Below are 19,694 nucleotides of genomic sequence, written 5' to 3'. Positions count from 1 at the left end.
TTTCCAATCTTCTCGCTATGTTCTGTGATATCTTGCTTTCTCACAAAGTCCTTAGCCTCCATCTGTGCCATTCTAGTTTTGAAAGAACTATTTTCTTCAGTGAGCTTTTGAATCTCCTTTTCCATTTGGCTAATTCTGCTTTTGAAAGCATTCTTCTCCTCATTGGCTTTTTGAACCTCTTTTGCCAGTTGAGTTAGGCTAGTTTTCAAGGTGTTAATTTCTTCAACATTTTTTTGGGTCTCCTTTAGCAGGGAGCTGATCTGCTTTTCATGCTTTTCTTTCATCTCTTTCATTTCTCTTCCCAGTTTTTCCTCCACCTCTCTAACTTGATTTTCAAAATTCTTTTTGAGCTCTTCCATGACCTGAGCCCATTGGGTGGGCTGGGACACAGAAGCCTTGATTTTTGTGTCTTTGCCTGATGGTAAGCATTGTTCTTCCTCATCAGAAAGGATGGGAGGAAATGTCTGTTCTCCAAGAAAGTAGCCTTCAATAGTCTTATTTCTTTTCCCTTTTCTGGGCATTTTCCCCAGCCAGTGACTTAACCTCTGAATATTCTCCCCACACCCACCTCGCCTCCTGGTCCTCCCAGCCAGGGTTTGGGGACTGAGATTCAAATGCTGCTTCCAGCCTTAGGGCTTTTGAGGGGAGCAGGGCTGCTATTCAGTGTGAGAATTAAGTTCAGATGGTCAGGTCAGGGCAGGACCGCCTCTCAGGCTCAGTTCCCTCAGGGGGTTTATGCACAGACCTTCCACAATGGATCCAGACTCCTGCCCACTTGGGGAGCCCCTGTCTGCAGCCGCCTCTCAGCTTCTACCTCCCGGGGAGGCCCGAATCATGGGGGCACCCCACTCCCCTCTCGACCCGCCAAAGAGACTCTCTTACTGACCCCCTTCACCTGTGGGGGGAGGGACTTGTGTGGCCGCTGGAGATCCCGTCCCTGAAGCCTGCTCAGGTCTGTTTCTCTTGGTGATGTGGCTGCAGCAGGTCTGGGCTGGGCTGTTCTCCGCGTCTGCAGTGCGAAGGACCTTTTGCGAAAGGTTTACAGGTCCCTCTGTGGGTGGAGGGACCCGCGTGGCCGCTGGAGATCCCGTCCCCGAAGCCCGCTCGGATCTTTTCCTCTCGGTGCCGCGGCCGCTGCAGGGCTGCCCTCTGCTCCCAGTCCTGGCGCCCAGTGCGTAGCGCGAAGCACCCCCTGCGAGAGGTTTGCAGGTCTCTCCAGAACAGAAATCTCCCTCGCTCCAGTATTCCGTGGCGTCTGGGTGCAGAATTCACCGTGAGTTGCTCCCCTGTAGCCGATCTGTGGGTTGTGGGTTCCGAGCTATGTGTATGTGCATCTTTCTACTCTGCCATCTTGGCTCCGCCCCCGAGACTGAATATTCTAACTATTAAGTTTCAGGGTTTTTGGTATTGTTGTTTTATTTCTTTATTTATTGGGTAATTAATGGGTAAATTAGTTAAATAATGCTTATTTTTATTATTAGCTATTTAGTTTATTTCAAATACAAATTTTTCCATGCTTCCAGCTATTTAATTTTTTCTTCCTTTAAAGGATAATTATTCTTGAAACTCCTTCAGATACCTCTAAAAAGAGAATCTGACCACATTTTAGAGAGGCAGAATGGAATAGGACTCAGAGTGTGGCAGGTTTCCAACCCAGAACAGCCTGGAAGGTCAGTGGGAAGAATCTGTTGCACAAAACTGGAGGAGCACACAGCAGAACTCAGACCTCACCTTAGTGAAGTTAAGCAGGAAATACTGGGCAATCCGAAGCAGCAGTAGCACTGTGGATTTACAAACGTATCATCCCAGGATGGGTGTCCGGTGGAACTGAGTGAGAGAGAAGCACAGAACCCCAGGTAACACCAACAACCTCTGCTGAGGCTATCAGCCAGCAGATTAAATAAGTGCAAGTCACCTACTTGAATTAGCTGGAGCTATGATGGTGGAGTGATCAGTAAATTCTATCCCCTTCCCCTTTTCGACCTTGAAAAACCCAGAGAATATTTCCCCAGGAAAAATTCTGGAACAGTGGGATGAGAAAAAGACATAAGTAATTCCATAACCTATGAGGTGAGGAAAATTGCAAAGGGAGGTACTTCTTACTGTGGCAGAAGGGGACCAGGGCAGGACCAAGGATGTCCCAGACAGTCTCACCTCAGCAAACCAAGAGGAAATCCTGAGTCCCAAGAGAGTGGAGCTCACAATCAGCCAACACCAAGACCCCAGGGGTGCCTCAGCACAGTCAGGGAAATTGCAAAGATACTAGTGCAGACAGGGTTCACCAACCACTGAGCTTGTCTATGTTGTAGCTCAGGGGACAAGACCTCCTGTGGCCAGAGTACCCTTCCCCCATACTTAAAGTAGCTAGCTCCAGGGTAACTATGTGGAAACTCAGGAAAAACTTCACCTGGCCTTTGCTTTGACACACTATCCAGTTCACCACAAGCAGCATTTTACCTTCTAGCTGAAAGAACCAGAGCTCACAATACACAAAGCATCAAGTTATAAGCACAAGAACTGTGGGACAGAGGTCCCTGTGCCACAGAGGCAAGGATGCATTTTAAAAGCCAGAAAAATGGTGATTATCATGAGCAAGAAGTGAACCAGAAAAGAAAAGACCACAGAATTTTTAAATGGGGGCAAGGACCAAAACACAATAGAAAGAGATCACCCTTGAGACTGTACTCCCATCTGAAATTTCAGAAGGGAATATAAACTGGTCTCAGCCTCAAAGGGCATTCTTGGAAGAGCTCAAGAAGGATTTTAAAAGCCAAATTAGAGAAGTAGAAGAAAAACTGACAAATGATTTTAAAAATATGAAAAAAGAATTCACTGAAGAGAACACTTACATAAAAAGGAAAAGTGGACAAATGGAAAAGGAAGTACAAAATATAACTGGAGAAAATAACTCCTTAAAAGGAACAGTTGGGCAAATGGAAAAGGAGAGGAAAAAAGTAACTGAAGAAAATAATCTATTAGATTTGAATTAAAAGATAGATTGAAATTAAAATCAGAATTGAGCAAGTAGGAACTAATGAATCTATGAGAAATCAAGAATCAATATGAGAAATATATTCCCATAAGGGAAGATGATACTTGTTAATCTTGAGAAAATGTATATTTATTATGGTATCTAAAAGAGATATTCATAGATAGATAGAGTGGGTATAAATTAAATAATATGGTGATAAATATGTGATTTGAGAGTTCAGAGGAATTGTAACTGGAGATATGAAAAGGAGGAGGCAAAAAAGTAAATTACATGACAGGAAGAGGAACAAAAACATATTACAGCAGAGGGAAAGAGGGCAGGGAGATGAGCATCACTTGAGATATACTCTCATCTGATATAGTTCAAGGAAGGAACAACAAACTCAGTGAAGCATAGAAATCTAACTAGCTCTATAGCCAGTAGGAGGGGAAAGGGGAAAGAAAGGGAGAGGACGCTAAAAAGGAGGGAAGAACTAGCAAGGCCAAAGAGGAGTAAAGGGGAGTGGGGCTGAAAGAAGGGAGGGAGGACTGAGGGAGGCAATGGTCAAAAATTAAAACTCTATTGTGGAGGGAAAGGGAGAAGGCAGAGCTAAAAGCATAAATAGGGGGAAAGAGAATGGAGGGAAGGACAGATGGTAATCATAACTCTGAATGTGAATGGGATGAACTCTCCCATAAAACGGAGGCAGAGAGTATAATGGATTAAATAACACAATTCAACAACATTTTGTTTATCAAAGACACATTTAAAAAAGGGGAAAATACACAGGGTAGTGATAAAAGGTTTACATCACCTGATGTAAAAAAAGTCGGGGTAGCAATCCTAATCTCAAACAAAGAAAAAGCATAAATAGATCTAATCTAAAGAGATAAGGAAGGAAATTAAATCCTGTTAAAAGAAACCATAGGTAAGGATCAATATCATAAGAAAACCTATGTGTTCCAAGTAGTATAGAATCAAAATCTTTATGGGAGAATTTAAGGGAGTTATAGAAAGAAATAGACAGCAAAACTACACTAGTGGGGACCTCAACCTCCCTTCTCTGAACTTGTTAAGTCTAACCTTAAAATAAACAAGAAAATAGTTAAGGAGATGAATAAAACTTTTGATAAGTTAGATATGATAGTTCTCATGAAAAAATAAAATGGGAATTGAAAGGAATATACCTGTTGCTCAGCAGTACATGTCATATATACAAAAATTGACCATTTACTAGTGCATAAAAACCACACAACTCAGTGAAGAAAAGAAGAGATAGTCAGTGCTTCCTTCTCAGATCATAATGCAATAAAAATTATATGTAATCAAAGACCACGGAAAGATAAACCAAAAATTAATTGAAAACTGAATAATCTAATACTAAAGAATGGTGGATTAAACAACAAATCACAGAAGCAATCAAGAACCTCATTCAAGAGTATGAAAATAATGAGACAACCTACCAAAACTTACGGAATACTGTAAAAGCAATTCTTAGGGGAAGTTTTATATCATTGAACATTTACATGAATAAAATAGAGAAAAAGGAGATCAATGAAGTGGTCATGTTGCTGAAAGGCTAGAAAAAGCACAAATTGAAAATGCCTAAGTAAATATCAAATTAGAAATATTAAAAACTAAAGGACAGATGAAAAAAATGAAATTAAAAAAAAAAACTTTAGTCCTGATAAATAAAACTAAAAGTTCGTTTTATAAAAAAAAAAAAAAAAAGACGATAAAATTGACAAACCTTTGGTCTATTTGATTAGAAAAAAAGAAAGAAGAAAAACAAACTATCAATATCACAAATGAAAAGACTGAACTTATCTCCAACGAGGAGGAAATTAATATAATAGTTAGAAATTACTCTTCCTACCTGTATGCCCATAAATTTGACAATCCAAATGGGATGGATGAATATTTAAAAATATATAAAAACTGCCAAGATTAACAGAAGATGAAGTTGAATAATTAAGTAACCCCATTTTAGAAAAAGGAATCAAACAAACCATCAAGGAACTCACTGGTAAGAAATATCCAGGGCCAGATGGATATAGAAGTGAATTCTATCAAACATTTAAAGAACAATTAATTCCAACATTATATAATCTATTTGGGAAAATTGATGGAGAAGGAGTCCTACCAAATTGTTTTTATGATGCAAATATGGTTCTGTTACCTAAACCAGGATGAGCAAAACAGAGAAAGAATATTATAGACCAATTTCTCTAATTAATATAGATGCAAAAATATTAAATAAGATATCATTCTGGTAGCTGAGTGGAAAAAATAGATTATATTAGCAAAAATAATATAGCTACTTATCATGAAAATGATACCCTATGATCAGGTAGAATTCATACTAGGAATGCAGGACTGGTTCACTATTCAGAAATCTATCAGCATTTTTATCATACCAACAATAAACTTAACAAAAGCCACATGAATATCTCAAAAGATGCAGAAAAATCTTTTGAGAAAATACAACACCCATTCCTATTGAAAACACTGGAGGGCATAGGAATAAATGGAGCCTTCCATAAGATAACAAGTAGTCTCTACCTAAAACCATTTTATGTAATGGGGATAAGCTAGTTGCATTTACCATAAGTTCAAGGATTAAAGAAGGATGCCCATTATCAGTACCGTTATTCAATATGATGTTAGAAATGGTAGCTGTAGGGGGAGAAGGCAAGATAGCAGAATAGAAAGATACACATATGCTAGCTCCAAACCCACAGCTCATAAAATACCTGTAAAGAACTCTTGAAAAATTCTGGAGCAGCAGAAGCCACAGAACAATGGAATGGAGAAGATTTCTGTTCCAGAGAGACCTGAAAAACTGACCCAAAAGGTCCCTCAGAGCAGAGCTCAGCCTTGCCTTGGCCACTTGGCACCAAGAGGAGCAGATCCAAGCAGGCTTCAAGGACAGAATCTTCAGCAGCAGAGCGGGTCACTCCACCCACAGGCGCCAAAGGTCAGTAAGAGGGTTTTTTCAGCTTGCAGAGAGGGGAGCGGGGGTGTCTCCATAATTCAGGAGGCAGCAACGGAGGCAGCAGCAGACAGGGGGTCCCAAAGCAGGCAGGAGCCTGGATCCATTGCTGAAGGTCTCCCTGTAAAGCCCCTGAGGGACATAATCCCCATGTGGCGGCCCTGCCCCCACCAGAGCACCTGAACTTAATCTCACACTGAATAGCAGTCCCGCCCCCGCTGAAAGCCCTGAGGCTGGGAAGCAGCATTTGAATCTCAGCCCCCAAGCACTAGCCGAGTGGATCTGGAGGCAAGGTAGGTGTAGAGAGGAAACTCAGAAGTCAAGTCACTGGCTGGGAAAATGCCCAGAAAGTGGGGAAAAAAAATAAGACCATAGAAGGTTACTTTCTTGGGGAACAAATATCTCCTCTCATCCTTTTGGATGAGGAAGAACAATGCTTACCATCAGGGAAAGACATAAAAGTCAAGGCTTCTGTATCCCAAACATCCAAAATAAATATTCAGTGGGCTCAGGCCATGGAAGAGCTCAAAAAGGATTTTGAAAAATCGAATTAGAGAGGTGCAGGAAAAACTGGGAAGAGAAATGAGAGAGATGCAAGAAAAGCATGAAAAGCAAGTCAACGGCTTGCTAAAGGAGACCCAAAAAAATGTTGAAGAAAATAACACCTTGAAAAATAGGCTAACTCAATTGGCAAAAGACGTTCAAAAACCAAATGAGGAGAAGAATGCTTTAAAAAGCAAAATTAGCCAAATAGAAAAGGAGGTTCAAAACTTCCCTGAAGAAAATAGTTCTTTAAAAATTAGAATGGAATAGATGGAGGCTAATGACTTTATGAGAAACCAAGAAATCACAAAACAAAATCAAAAGAATGAAAAAATGGAAGATAATGTGAAATATCTCATTGGGGGCGGAGCCAAGATGGCAAAGTAGAAAGACGCACATACACATAGCTCCGAACACACAAACCACAGAACGGCTAGAGGGGACCAAGCCAGGGCGAATTCTGCACCCAGAGACCATGGAGTATTGGAGCGAGGGAGATTCCTGCTCCAGAGAGACCTGGGGACCTCTCGCGGGGGGCCCCGCCACAACACTGAGGGGAGGAGATCTGAGAGGGCTACGGGGATGGGATTTCCAGCGGCCACGCGGGTCCCCCCACCCACAGAGGGACCTGCAAACCTCTCGCAAAAGGACCGTCGCGCTGCAGACGCGGGGCCCAGCCCGGACCTGCGTTGGCGGCCATGGCTCTGAGAGGCACAGACCTGAGAGGGCTCCAGAGGCGGGATCTTAAGTGGCGGCACGGGCCCCCCCACCAACAGGTGACTGATGGGGGTGGGTGAGAGAGTCTCTTTGGTGGGTTGAGAGGGGAGAGGGGTGCCCCCAAAGCTCGGACCCCCCGGGAGGTGGGGGCTGAGAGGCGGCTGCGGACGGGGGCTCCCCAAATGGGCAGGAGCCTGGATCCATTGTGGAAGGTCTGTGCATAAACCCCCAGAGGGAACTACGCCTGAGAGGCGGCCCTGCCTCTGACCACCTGAACTTAATTCTCACACTGAATAGCAGCCCTGCCCCCGCCAAAAATCCTAAGGCTGGAAGCAGTATTTGAATCTCAGTCCCCAAACGCTGGCTGGGAGGACCAGGAGGCGAGGTGGGTGTGAGGAGAACATTCAGAGGTAAGGCCACTGGTTGGAGAAAATGCCAAGAAAAGGGAAAAGAAATAAAACTATTGAAGGGTACTTTACCGGAGAAAAGACACTTCCTCCCTCCCTTTCTGATGGGGAGGAACAATGCTTGCCATCAGGCAAAGACACAGAAATCGAGGATTCTGTGTCCCAGCCCACCCAATGGGCTTGGGCCATGGAAGAGCTCAAGAGGAATTTTGAAAATCAAGTTAGAGTGGTGGAGGAAAGACTGGGAAGGGAAATGAGAGGGATAAGGGAGAAGCATGAAAAACAGATCAGCTCCCTGCTAAAGGAGAACTAAAAAAATCTTGAAGAAATTGGCACCTTGAGAACTAGCATAACCCAGCTGGCAAGGGAGGTGCAAGGGGCCAATGAGGAGAAGAATGCTTTCAAAAGCAGAATTAAACAAATGGAAAAGGAGATTCAAAAGCTTACTGAAGAAAATAGATCTCTCAAATCTGGAACGGTACAGATGGAAGCTTTGGACTTTTTGAGAAAGACAGATATCTCAGGACATACCACGCAGATTCGAAAAATGGAAGATAATGTGAAATATCTTATTGGAAAAAACAACTGACCTGGAAAATAGAATCAGGAGAGACAATGTAAAAATTCTGGGACTACCTGAAAACCATGATCAAAAGAAGAGCCTAGACATCATCTTCCATGAAATTATCAAGGAAAACTGCCCTGAGATTCTAGAACCAGAAGGCAAAATAAATATTCAAGGAATCCGCAGAACACCGCCTGAAAGAGATCCAAAAAGAGAAACTCCTAGGAGCATTGTGGCCAAATTCCAGAATTCCCAGGTGAAAGAGAAAATATTGCAAGCAGCTAGAAAGAAACAATTCAAGTATTGTGGAAATACAATCAGGATAGCACAAGATCTGGCACCCTCTACATTGAGGGATAGAAGGGAATGGAATAGGATATTCCAGAAGTCAAAGGAACTAGGACTGAAGCCAAGAATCACCTACCCAGCAAAACTGAGTATAATACTTCAGGAGAAAAAATGGTCTTTCAATGAAATAGAAGACTTTCAAATTTTCCTGATGAAAAGACCAGAGCTAGAAAGAAAATTTGACTTTCTAACACAAGAATGAAGAGAACCATGAAAAGGCGAACAGCAAAGAGAAATCAAAAGGGTCTTAGTAAAGTTGAACTGATTACATTCCTACATGGAAAGACAATATTTATAACTCTTGAAACATTTCAGTATCTGGGCACTGGGTGGGAGTACACACACACACACATGCACACACGCACACATACATAAAGACAGAGTGCACAGAGTAAATTGAAGAGGATGGAATCATATATTAAAAAAAAAAATGAAATCAAGCAGTGAGAGAGAAATATTGGGAGGAGAAAGGAAGAAGTTATATGGGGCAAATTATCTCTCATAAAAGAGGCAAGCAAAAGACTTATTAGTGGTGGGATAAAGAGGGGAGGCAAGAGAAAAACATGAGGTCTACTCTCATCACATTCCACTAAAGGAAAGACTATAATGCACACTCATTTTGATAGGAAAACCTGTCTCATAATACAGGAGAGTGGGGGACAGGGGCACAAGCAGGGTGGGGGGGAGGATGAAGGGGAGGGCATGGGGAGGAGAATGCAATCCGAGGTCGACACTCATGGGGAGGGAAAGGACCATAAGAAAATAGAAGTAAAGGTGGACAGGATAGGATAGAGGGAAATATAATTAGTCTTATACAGCACAACTAGCATGGAAATAATTTGCAAAACTAAACAGATATGGCCTATATTGAATTGCCTGTCTTTCAAGGGGAGGGGTTGGAGAGGGAGGGAGCTAAGGAGGTTAGAACTCAAAGTGTTAGGACCAAATGTAATGTTCTTACCACTGGGTAACAAGAAATACAGGTTAAGGGGTCAAGAAAGCTATCTGGTCCTACAGGACAAAAGAGAAGACGGAGACAATGGCAGGGAGGGAGGATACAGGAGAGAGCAGATACGTCACAGGGGCAATTAGAAAGCTCGGGTTTGGGGGGGGAGGGGAGAAAAGGGGAGAAAATTTGTAACCCAAAATTGTGTGAAAATAAATGTTAAAAAATTAATTAAAAAAAAAGAAAGAAATATCTCATTGGAAAAACAACTGACCTGGAAAGTAGATCCAGGAGAGACAATTTAAAAATTATGGGACTCCCTGAAAGCCATGATCAAAAGAAGAGAATAGACATCATCTTTCACGAAATTCTCAAGGAAAACTGCCCTGAGATTCTAGAACCAGAGGGAAAAATAAGTATTCAAGGAATCCACTGATCACCTTCTGAAAGAGATTCAAAAAGAGAAACCCCTAGGAATATTGTGGCCAAATTCCAGAGTTCTCTGGTCAAGGAGAAAATATTGCAAGCAGCTAGAAAGAAACAATTCAAGTATTGTGGAAACAAAATCAGGATAAGACAAGATCTAGCAGCTTCTACATTAAGGGATCAAAGGATGTGGAATAGGATATTGCAGAAGTCAAAGGAACTAGGACTAAAACCAAGAATCACCTACCCAACAAAACTGACTATAATACTTCAGGGGAAAAATGGTCTTTCAATGAAATAGAGGACTTTCAAGCATTCTTGATGAAAAGACCAGAGCTGAAAAGAAAATTTGACTTTCAAACACAAGAATGAAGAGAAGCATGAAAAGGTAATCAGCAAAGAGAAGTCATAAGCGACTTACTAAAGTCGAACCGTTTACATTCCTACATGGAAAGACAATATTTGTAACTCTTGAAACTTTTCAGTACCTGTGTAGTTGGCGGGATTACACACACACACACACACACACACACACACACACACACACACGTGTGTGCATGCCCACACACAAAGACAGAGAGCAGAGAATGAATTGAATAGGGTGGGATCATATTTTAAAAAAATGAAATTAAGCTGTGAGAAAGAAATATATTGGGAGGAGTAAGGGAGAAATGGAATGGGGCAAATTATTTCTCATAAAAGAGGCAAGCAAGATTTTTTAGTAGAAGGAAAAAGACGGGAAGTGAGAGAAAAACATGAAGTTTACTCTCATCACATTCGACTAAAAGAAGGAATAAAATGCACTCTCATTTTGGTATGAAAACCTATCTTACAATACAGAAAAGTGGGGGAGAAGTGGATAAACAGGGTCGGGGGAAGGATGGAAGGGAGTGCAGTGGAAGGAGGGAGGAATTTGAAGTCAACACTCTTTGGGAGGGAGAGCATCAAAAGAGAAAATAGAAGCAATGGGGGGCAGGATGGGATGGAGGGAAATATAGTTAGTCTTAGACAACATGACTATTATAGAAGTCATTTGCAAAACTACACAGATATAGCCTATATTGAATTGCTTGCTTCCCAAACGGGATGGGTGGGGAGGGAGGGAGGAAGAGAAGTTGGAACTCAAAGTTTTAGGAACAACTGTCGAGTACTGTTCTTGCTACTAGGAAATAAGGAATACAGGTAATGGGGTATAGAAAGTTATCTTGCCCTACAGGACAAAAGAGAAGATGGGGACAGGAGAAGGGAGGGATGATAGAAGAGTGGGCACGTTGGTGACAGGGGCAATTAGAATGCTTAGTGTTTTGGGGTGGGGGGAGGGGACAAATGGAGAGAAAATTTGGAACACAAAATTAAGTGAAAATGAAAGTTAAAAACTAAATTAAATTTCAAAGAAAAAAAGAAATTGTAGCTGTAGCAATAAGAGAAGAAAAAATTGAAGGAATTAGAAAAGGCAAAGAAGAAACTAAGTTATCACTCTTTGCAGATGATATACTTGGAGAATTCCAGAGAATCAAGTAAAAAAAAAATAGCTATTTGAAATAATAAACACCTTTGACAAAGTTTCAGGTTACAAAGTAAACCCACACAAATCTTCTGAATTTCTGTATATTACTAATAAAGTGCAACAGCAAGAGATAGAAAAATAAATGCCATTTAAATTTGTGGTAGACACTATAAAAATGTCTTGAAGTCTACCTGACAAAACAAAACCAGGGAGTATGTGAACACAACTACAAAATTTCTTTTCTCACAAATAAAGTCTGATCTATATAAGTGGGAAAACATCAGTTCCTCGTGGTAGACTCAGATAATATAATAAAAATGATAATTCTACCTAAATTAATTTACTTATTCAGTGTCATACCAAACAGACTACCAAATAATTATTTTTTAGAGCTAGAAAATATCATATCAAAATTCATCTGGAGTAACATAAGATCCATAATATCAAGGGAACTGATGAAAAGAAATGCTAGGGAAGGTGGCCTAGATCTACCAGATCTCAAATTGTATTATAAAGCAACAATCATCAAAACTACTTGGTACTGGCTAAGAAACAGAAGGATAGAACAATGGAATATGCTAGGTACTCAAGGCACATTAGTTAATGAATATAGCAATCTACTATTTGATAAACCCAAGGACCCCAGCTTCTGGAATAAGAACTCACTGTTGGACAAATATTACTGCGAAAACTGGAAAACAGTGTGGTTGAAAGTGGACATAGATCAATACTTCACACGGTACACAAGCATAAAGTCCAAATTGGTACAAGATCTAGGTATAAAGATTGATACTAGAAACAAATTAGTGGATCAAGGAATAGTGTATTTATCTGACTTATGGAGAATGAAAAAAACTTTTGACTAAACAAGAGATAGCAAGCATTGTGAAGTACAAAATATATAATATTGATGACATTAAATTGAAAAGTTTTTGCACAAGCAAACTCAATGCGACCAAGTTGAGGAGGGAAGCAGAAAATTTGGAAAGAATTTTTGCTATTAGTATGTGTGGTAAAGACACTTTTCTAAAATATATAGAGAACTGAGTTAAATGTACAAGAATACAAGTCATTTTCCAATTGAAAGATGGTCAAAGAATATGAACAGGCAGTTTTCAGAGGAAGAAATTAAAGCTATATGTAGTCATATAAAAAAGTGTTCTATATCATTATTGATTAGAGAGATGCAAATCAAAACAACTCTGAAATACTACATCACACCTATCATATTGGCTAACATGACAAAAGAGGAAGATGATAAATGTTGGAGAATACATGGGAAAGTTGGAACACTAGTTCATTTTTGGTAGATCTGTGAGCTGATCCAAACATTTGGGAGAGCAATTTGGATCTACACCCAAAGGACTTCAATATATGCATACTCTTTGACACAGCAATATCACTTCTAGGACAGAATTCCAAAGCGATCATAAAAATTGTAAAGGGTTCCACATGTACGAAAATATTTCTAGCAGCTCTCTTTATGGTAGTGAAGAACTGGAAATCAAGGGGATGCCCATCAATTGGGGAATGGATGAAAAAGTTGTGGTATATGAATGTAGTGGAATACTATTTTGCTATAAGAAATGACGAACAGGAAGATTTCAGAGACTGGAAGGACTAGCATGAACTCATGCCAAGTAAAAGGAGCAGAACCAGGAGAACTTTGTACATAGCAACAACCACAGTTTGAGAGTTTTTCTGGTAGACTTAGCCCTTTACAGCAATGCAAGGACCTAAAAAATTCCCAATTGACTCTTGAGGCAAAATGCCTTCCACATCCAGAGAAACAACTGTGGAACTGGACTGCAGAATGAAGCAGACCATTTTTTCTTGTGTAATGTTTTGTTTTGTTTTTTTGTCATGGTTTCTTTCACTCATTTTAATTCTCCTATGCAACATGACTAAGGTGAAAATATATTTATTTAGAACGTGTGTGTAGAACCTATATAAATTTGTACACCCTGTCAAGGAAGGAGGGAGTAGGAAGGGGGATGAAGGGGGAAACAGTGGGAAAAAGAGTCTAAGATATATGGAAGTGATTATAGAAAACTGAAAAATTAATTAATTTTTTAAAAGAAGAAGTATTGATAAAGACATACAGTTATATAGCAGGTTTTGATATAGTGATCCCAAATATTTTGTGATTTTGTAGTTATTATATATTATTATACTTATTCATTGGATCTTGGATTTTGTTATTTTACATGAAAATTAGGTAGACTTTTGGAGGATCATTTATATTCGTTTAATTTACTGAAGGTATTTTTGGTTTAATTGGTTCCCTTTCTGAATCCTTTAAATTTTGTAATCAAATGATCATGCCAGCATCAAATCAAAATCATTTTGCGTGTTGTTTTCCCCTCTTTATTCTTTTAATTACTTCTTCTAATCTTAGATCCTTTGTTAGTATTCCTAGGACCATAAAATAATTTACAATTGGCAAAGGAAATATCTCTGCTTTATTCTTTTATTTTTTATGGAAATCTTGTTTCATCTTTGTATATAATACTTTTTTTCTTATTACTTTTAGATAACTAGCTTATTTCATATTAAAATGCCTCTATGATACTTCTTCACAGAGTATTTTAGGAAAATGTTGTATTTTGAAAAGAATTTTACTAAATACATTGAATTTTTAGTACAAAATATTTGAACAAAAATATTGTAGTATTATATATTTATATTTCTAAGAAATATTAAAACATAACAAAGTGATATGTACTGAAAATCTTTTGTATCATAAAGTTTTTTTTAAATATTATGTTATAGAATGACATAGCTTTTACTAACGCTTATCTTTCTCCTAATTTCCCTTTCCAAACTTATCTTTGCACCCTAGCATAAACTTTAATATTCTCTAAGAATTTATTGAAGCACAGTAATCATTAGCAAACATCATATAATCACCAAAAATATTCATTGGCCTGGACCAACTGATTTTTTTAAGATAAATTAATTAATTTTTAGTTTTCAACATTCAATTTTATAAGATTTTGAATTTTCCATTTTTCTCCTTCTTCCCCACCCCATTCCACAAAATTGCATGCAATATGACATGGGCTTTACATGTAATCGTATTAAATATATTTCCATATTAGTCACATTGAGAACAAAGAATAAGAACAAAAAGGAAAAACCCCAAGAAAGAAAAAAAAAACAAAACAAATAGAAAATAATGTGCTTTGATCTACCTTCAGACTCCATAGTTATTTCTGTGCATGTGGAGAGCATTTTCCATCATGAGTCTTGGAACTGTCTTGTATTGTTGGAAAGAGCTAAGTCTATCAAATCTGGTCATCAAACAATGTTGCTCTTACTATATAAAACCGTTTCTTGATACTGCTCAATTCATCTAGCACCATTTCATCTAGGTCTTTCCGGTTTTTTCTGAAATCTGCCTGCTCATCATTTCTTATGGAGCAATAGTATTCCATTATATTCATATAACACGAGTTGTTTAGCCATTCCCCAACTGAAGGGCATCCTCTCATTTTCCAATTCTTGATTGTCACAAAAAGAGCTCCCTAAAAGTATTTTTGTACATTTTTTTCCATTTTTATCATCTCTTTGGGATAGGACAGTATAAGAGGTTTTCCTGGGTCAAACAATATGTACAGTTTTATAGCCCTTTGGGCATAATTTTAAATTGCTATCTAAAATGTTTGGATAAGTTCACAACTCCAACAGCAATGCATTGGTGTTCCAATTTTCCCACACTTTATCCGACATTTATCATTTTTCTCTTTGTCATGTTAGTCAATATGATAAGTATGAGGTTGTACCTCAGAGCTGTTTTAATTTTAATTTCTTTAATCAATAGTGATTTAGAGCATTTTTTCAAATGACTACAAACAGCTTAAATTTCTTCCTCTGAAGACTGTCTGTTCATGTCTTTGACCAGTTATCAATTGGGGAATGACTTGTGTTCTTATAAATATGACTTAGTTCTCCATATACTTTAGAAATGAGGCCTTTATCAGAGACACTGGTTTAAAAAAAAATGTTTCCCAGCTTTTAGTTCCCCTTTTAATCTTGGTTGTATTGTCTTTGTCTATGCAAGACCTTTTTAATTTAATGTAATCCAAATTTTCAAATTTGCCTTTCATAATGTTGTGTATTGCTTCTTTCATCATAAATTTTGCCCTTCTCCATAGATTTTACACTAAACTATTCATTACTCTCCTAATTTGCTTATAGTCTTCACTCTTTATATCTTAATAGTGTACCCATTTTGACTTTATCTTGGTGCACAGTGTAAGATGTTGGTCTATACCTATTTGCTGTCATGCAATTTTCTAGTTTTCCTAAGAGATATTGTCAAATAGTGAATTCTTATCCCAGAAGATGGAGCCTTTGGGTTTGCCAAACAGTAAATTACTCTAGCCATTGACTACTGTATCTTGTGTATCTACAGTATTCCACTGATCTACCTGTCCTTGTCTTAGCTAGTAACAAGAAGTTTTGATTACTGATGCTTTATAATACAGTTTCAGATCTGGGACAGTTAGATCACCTTCCTTTCCATTTCTTTTCATTATTTCATTTGATATTCTGGGCCTTTTGTCCTTCCAGATAAATGTTGTTGTTATTTTTTTCTAGCTCCATAAAATAATTTGTTGATAATTGATTGATATGTCACTAAATAAGTAAATTAACTTAGCTTAAATTATTATTTTTATTATATTATCTCAGGCTATCCATGAGCAACTGATTTTTCCCCCAGTAATTTAGGTCTGACTTTATTTGTATGAAAAGTGTTTTGTAATTGGGTTCATATAGTTCGTGGTTTTGTCTTGGCAAGTACACTTCCAAATGTTTTATACTGTCTACAATCACTTTAAATGAAATTTCTCTTTCTGTCTCTTACTACTAGGCTTTGTTATTAATATAGAGAAATGCCAATGATTTATGTGACTTTATTTTATATCTAGCAACTTGAGTAAATTTGTTAATTATTTCAAGCAATTTTTAGTTGATTTTTGGGTTTTCTTTAAACATACTATCATATCATCTGCAAAGATTATTAGATTTGTTTCTTTGTTTTGTCCTACAATTCAATTTATTTTTCTTCTCTTATTGGTAAAGCTATCATTTCCAGTCACAGTATTGGATGCCAGTGGTAATAACAGACATCCCCATTTCTCCTCATATCTTATTGGAAATGCTTCTATCTCATTTATATTACATGAAATGCTAGCTGATAGGTTTAGATAGATGTTACTTATCATTTTAAAGGCATCATTTTTACTTCATTGATTTCTATGATCTGCAGTATTTTTTAATAGGAATAGGTGCTGTATTTTGTCAAAAGCTTTTTCTCCATCTATTGAGATAATCATATAATTTCTAACTTTGTTAATGATATGGTCAATGATGCTGATGGTTTTCCTACTATTGAATCATCCCTGCCTTCCTGGCATAAATCCCACCTGGTCATAGTGTATTATCATCATGATAAGTTGCTGTAATCTCTTTTCTCATATTGTATTTAAAATTTTTGTAACCATATTAATTAGGGAATATGATCTATAATTTTATTTCTCTGTTTTGCCTCTTCCCAGTTTAGATATCGGTACCATTTTTATATCATAAAAAAAAGAATTTGGCAAGATTCCCTTACCTATTTTTCCAAATAATTTATATAGTATTAGAATTGATTATTCTTTAAATGTTTGGTAAAATTCTCTTGTAAATCCATCTGGCCCTAGCGATATTTTCTTAGAGAATGCATTGTTGAATATAGTGCCAATGTGATATTCACAGCACCTTGTTGTTGTTGTTGTTGTATTTGTCCTTCATTCTCAAAGAGGACTATGACATCAAGATGATGTCATGACTTGCAGTTCACTTTGATTTGAGTGAGGGAGGGCTGTGCATCGTCACCAGCTTCACTTTCTTGTCCTGAGCCATCATTCACAGCACCTATGGGGGCCATGAATATCCCAGTGCAATTATGAATTGTGAAATACCACAGACTCTCCACATGGAAGGCAGATCCAAAACATTTATTCAGACACAAGAAAGTCAAATTCATCACAAAAACAAAAATCTATACACAAAATCAATGCAGAAAACAACATCCTGAAGCCTTCCCCCTGCTAGACTTCCCACAAACCAGCTCCGTTAAACAAATCATAAGCAGGCCCTCTTAAACAAAAATCACAAACAAGCTCTTTCACCCACACTAGCCAGCAGCCTGCATCTTTCCTATCTCTGACTGCTTTGCCTCTTCCTGCTTTACCCTTCCTGTTCTACGCATTCAGCAAAACCCTCCTGCCACATGTAACTTAGACTTCCAGATGATTTGAGCAGGTCACATGAACCTATTAATGAATGAGAAAGATCTGGCTGTTGAAATTGCTATTGCAATGGATTGTTGTTTCTTTTTTTCTGAAATGTAGTTATTTGTTTTATTTCCTCTTCTGTTAATAGGGGTAATTTATATATTTTTTCTAAATATTTGCTTATTTCCGTAAAATTGTCAGATTTATTGGCACACACGAGAAAAATAGCTTCTAGTTATTGTTCTAATTTCCTCTTTTTTGGAAACAAATTCATCTTTTTCCTTTTTGATACTGATAATTTAGTTTTCTTTTTTAAAAATCAAAATAAGCAAAGATTCATCTACTTTTATTTGTTTGATAAAATCAACTCTTAGTTTTATTTGTTATTTCAATAATCTTAATTTCATCTTTATTAATCTCTCCTTGGAGTTTCAGAATTTATAATTTGGTATTTAGATGGAGATTTTTAATTTGTTCTTTTTTTAACTTTTTTACTTGCATGACCAATTCATTGATCTCTTTGTTCTCTCTTTTATTCAAGTAAACATTTAGAGATATAAAATTTCCTCTAAGAACTGCTTTGACTGAATCCCATAAGTTTCAGTGTGTGTTTTCTCATTATCATCATTCTCTTGGATGAAGTTACTGGTTGTTTGACCGACTAATTCTTTAGGATTAGATTATCTATTATTTAAGGATTTTTTCACCCATCTTTCCATAGCTCTTCATTACACGCAATTTTTATTGCATCATAATCTGAGAAGTATGCATTTAATATTTCTTCCTTTCTGCATTGAATTGTGAGGATTTATGCCTTAGCATGGTATTGTAGGATTATGGTTTTTAATCCACTCTGCTGTGCATTTTCAGTTTATGGGAGAGTTCATCCAATTCACAGTCAAAGTTATATTTATTAACTGTGTCTTTATCTCAATCCTCTTTCCCCCCATTTATGCTTTAATCTCTCCTTTTTCACTTTCCAGCTTCAATAATGTTTTGCTTCTAACCACTGCTTCCCTCCTATTCCCTCCTTTCTTCCTCCCTTCCAGAATATGTTATTCCAAGCCCTCTAATCCTTTAATGTAAGCTTCTGGGGCCTGTATAATTGTAACTGTGATTCCAAGATTTTTTTTTTTCTAGCTGCTTACAGCATTTTCTCCTTGAATTGGTAATTCTGGAATTTGGCTATGATATTTTTGGGGGTTTTGATTTTGGGATCTCTTTTAGGAGGTAATTGGTGGGTTTCTTCAATGACTGCTAACCCTCTCATTCCAGGACCTCAGGGCAGTTTTCCTTTATAAGTTCTTGAAAGATGTTATCCAGGCTCTTTTTTTGATCATGGCTTTCAGGGAGATCAATGATTCTTAAAATCCCTCTTGGGTCTATTTTCCAGGTCAGTTATTTTTCCAATGAGATATTTTACATTTTATTCTTTTTTTCATTCTTTCGATTTTGTTTGACTGATTCTTGATTTCCCATAAAGTCGTTAGTTTTCACTTCCACAATTTTACTTTTTGATGCATAGTTTTCTTCAGTTAGCATTAGTATCACTTTTTCCATTTGGTCAATTCTACATTTTAAGGACTTCTTCTCTTTGGTATCTTTTTCTACCTCCTTTTTCCATAAGATTAATTGTAATTTTTAAGGACTTGCTTGCTGAAGTCAATTTTTGTCTTTCCTTTTTCCAAACTGTTGACTCTCTCTTGTATACTTCTCATTTCTTTTTCTGATCATTTTCTACCTCTCTTATATGACTTTTAAAATTATTTTTCAGCTCCTTCAAGAAGGCATTTTGGCAAAGAATCAATTCATATGCCCCTTTGAGGTTTCAGATGCAGGTATAACGACAATGTTGTCCTCTTCTGAGTTTGTGTTTTGGTCTTCCTTTCTTTATGGTCAGTGTTCCTTCTTGTTCTTTGCTCATTTTTTTGCCTATTGTGACTTTTAAAGTTTACGTCTCTTGCTGGAAGACAGCGAGTCCTCTC

Source organism: Notamacropus eugenii, chromosome 5, assembly GCF_028372415.1.
Source record: "Notamacropus eugenii isolate mMacEug1 chromosome 5, mMacEug1.pri_v2, whole genome shotgun sequence".
NCBI classification, from domain to species: Eukaryota; Metazoa; Chordata; class Mammalia; order Diprotodontia; family Macropodidae; genus Notamacropus; species Notamacropus eugenii.
Note: the sequence above shows the minus strand (reverse complement) of the source record.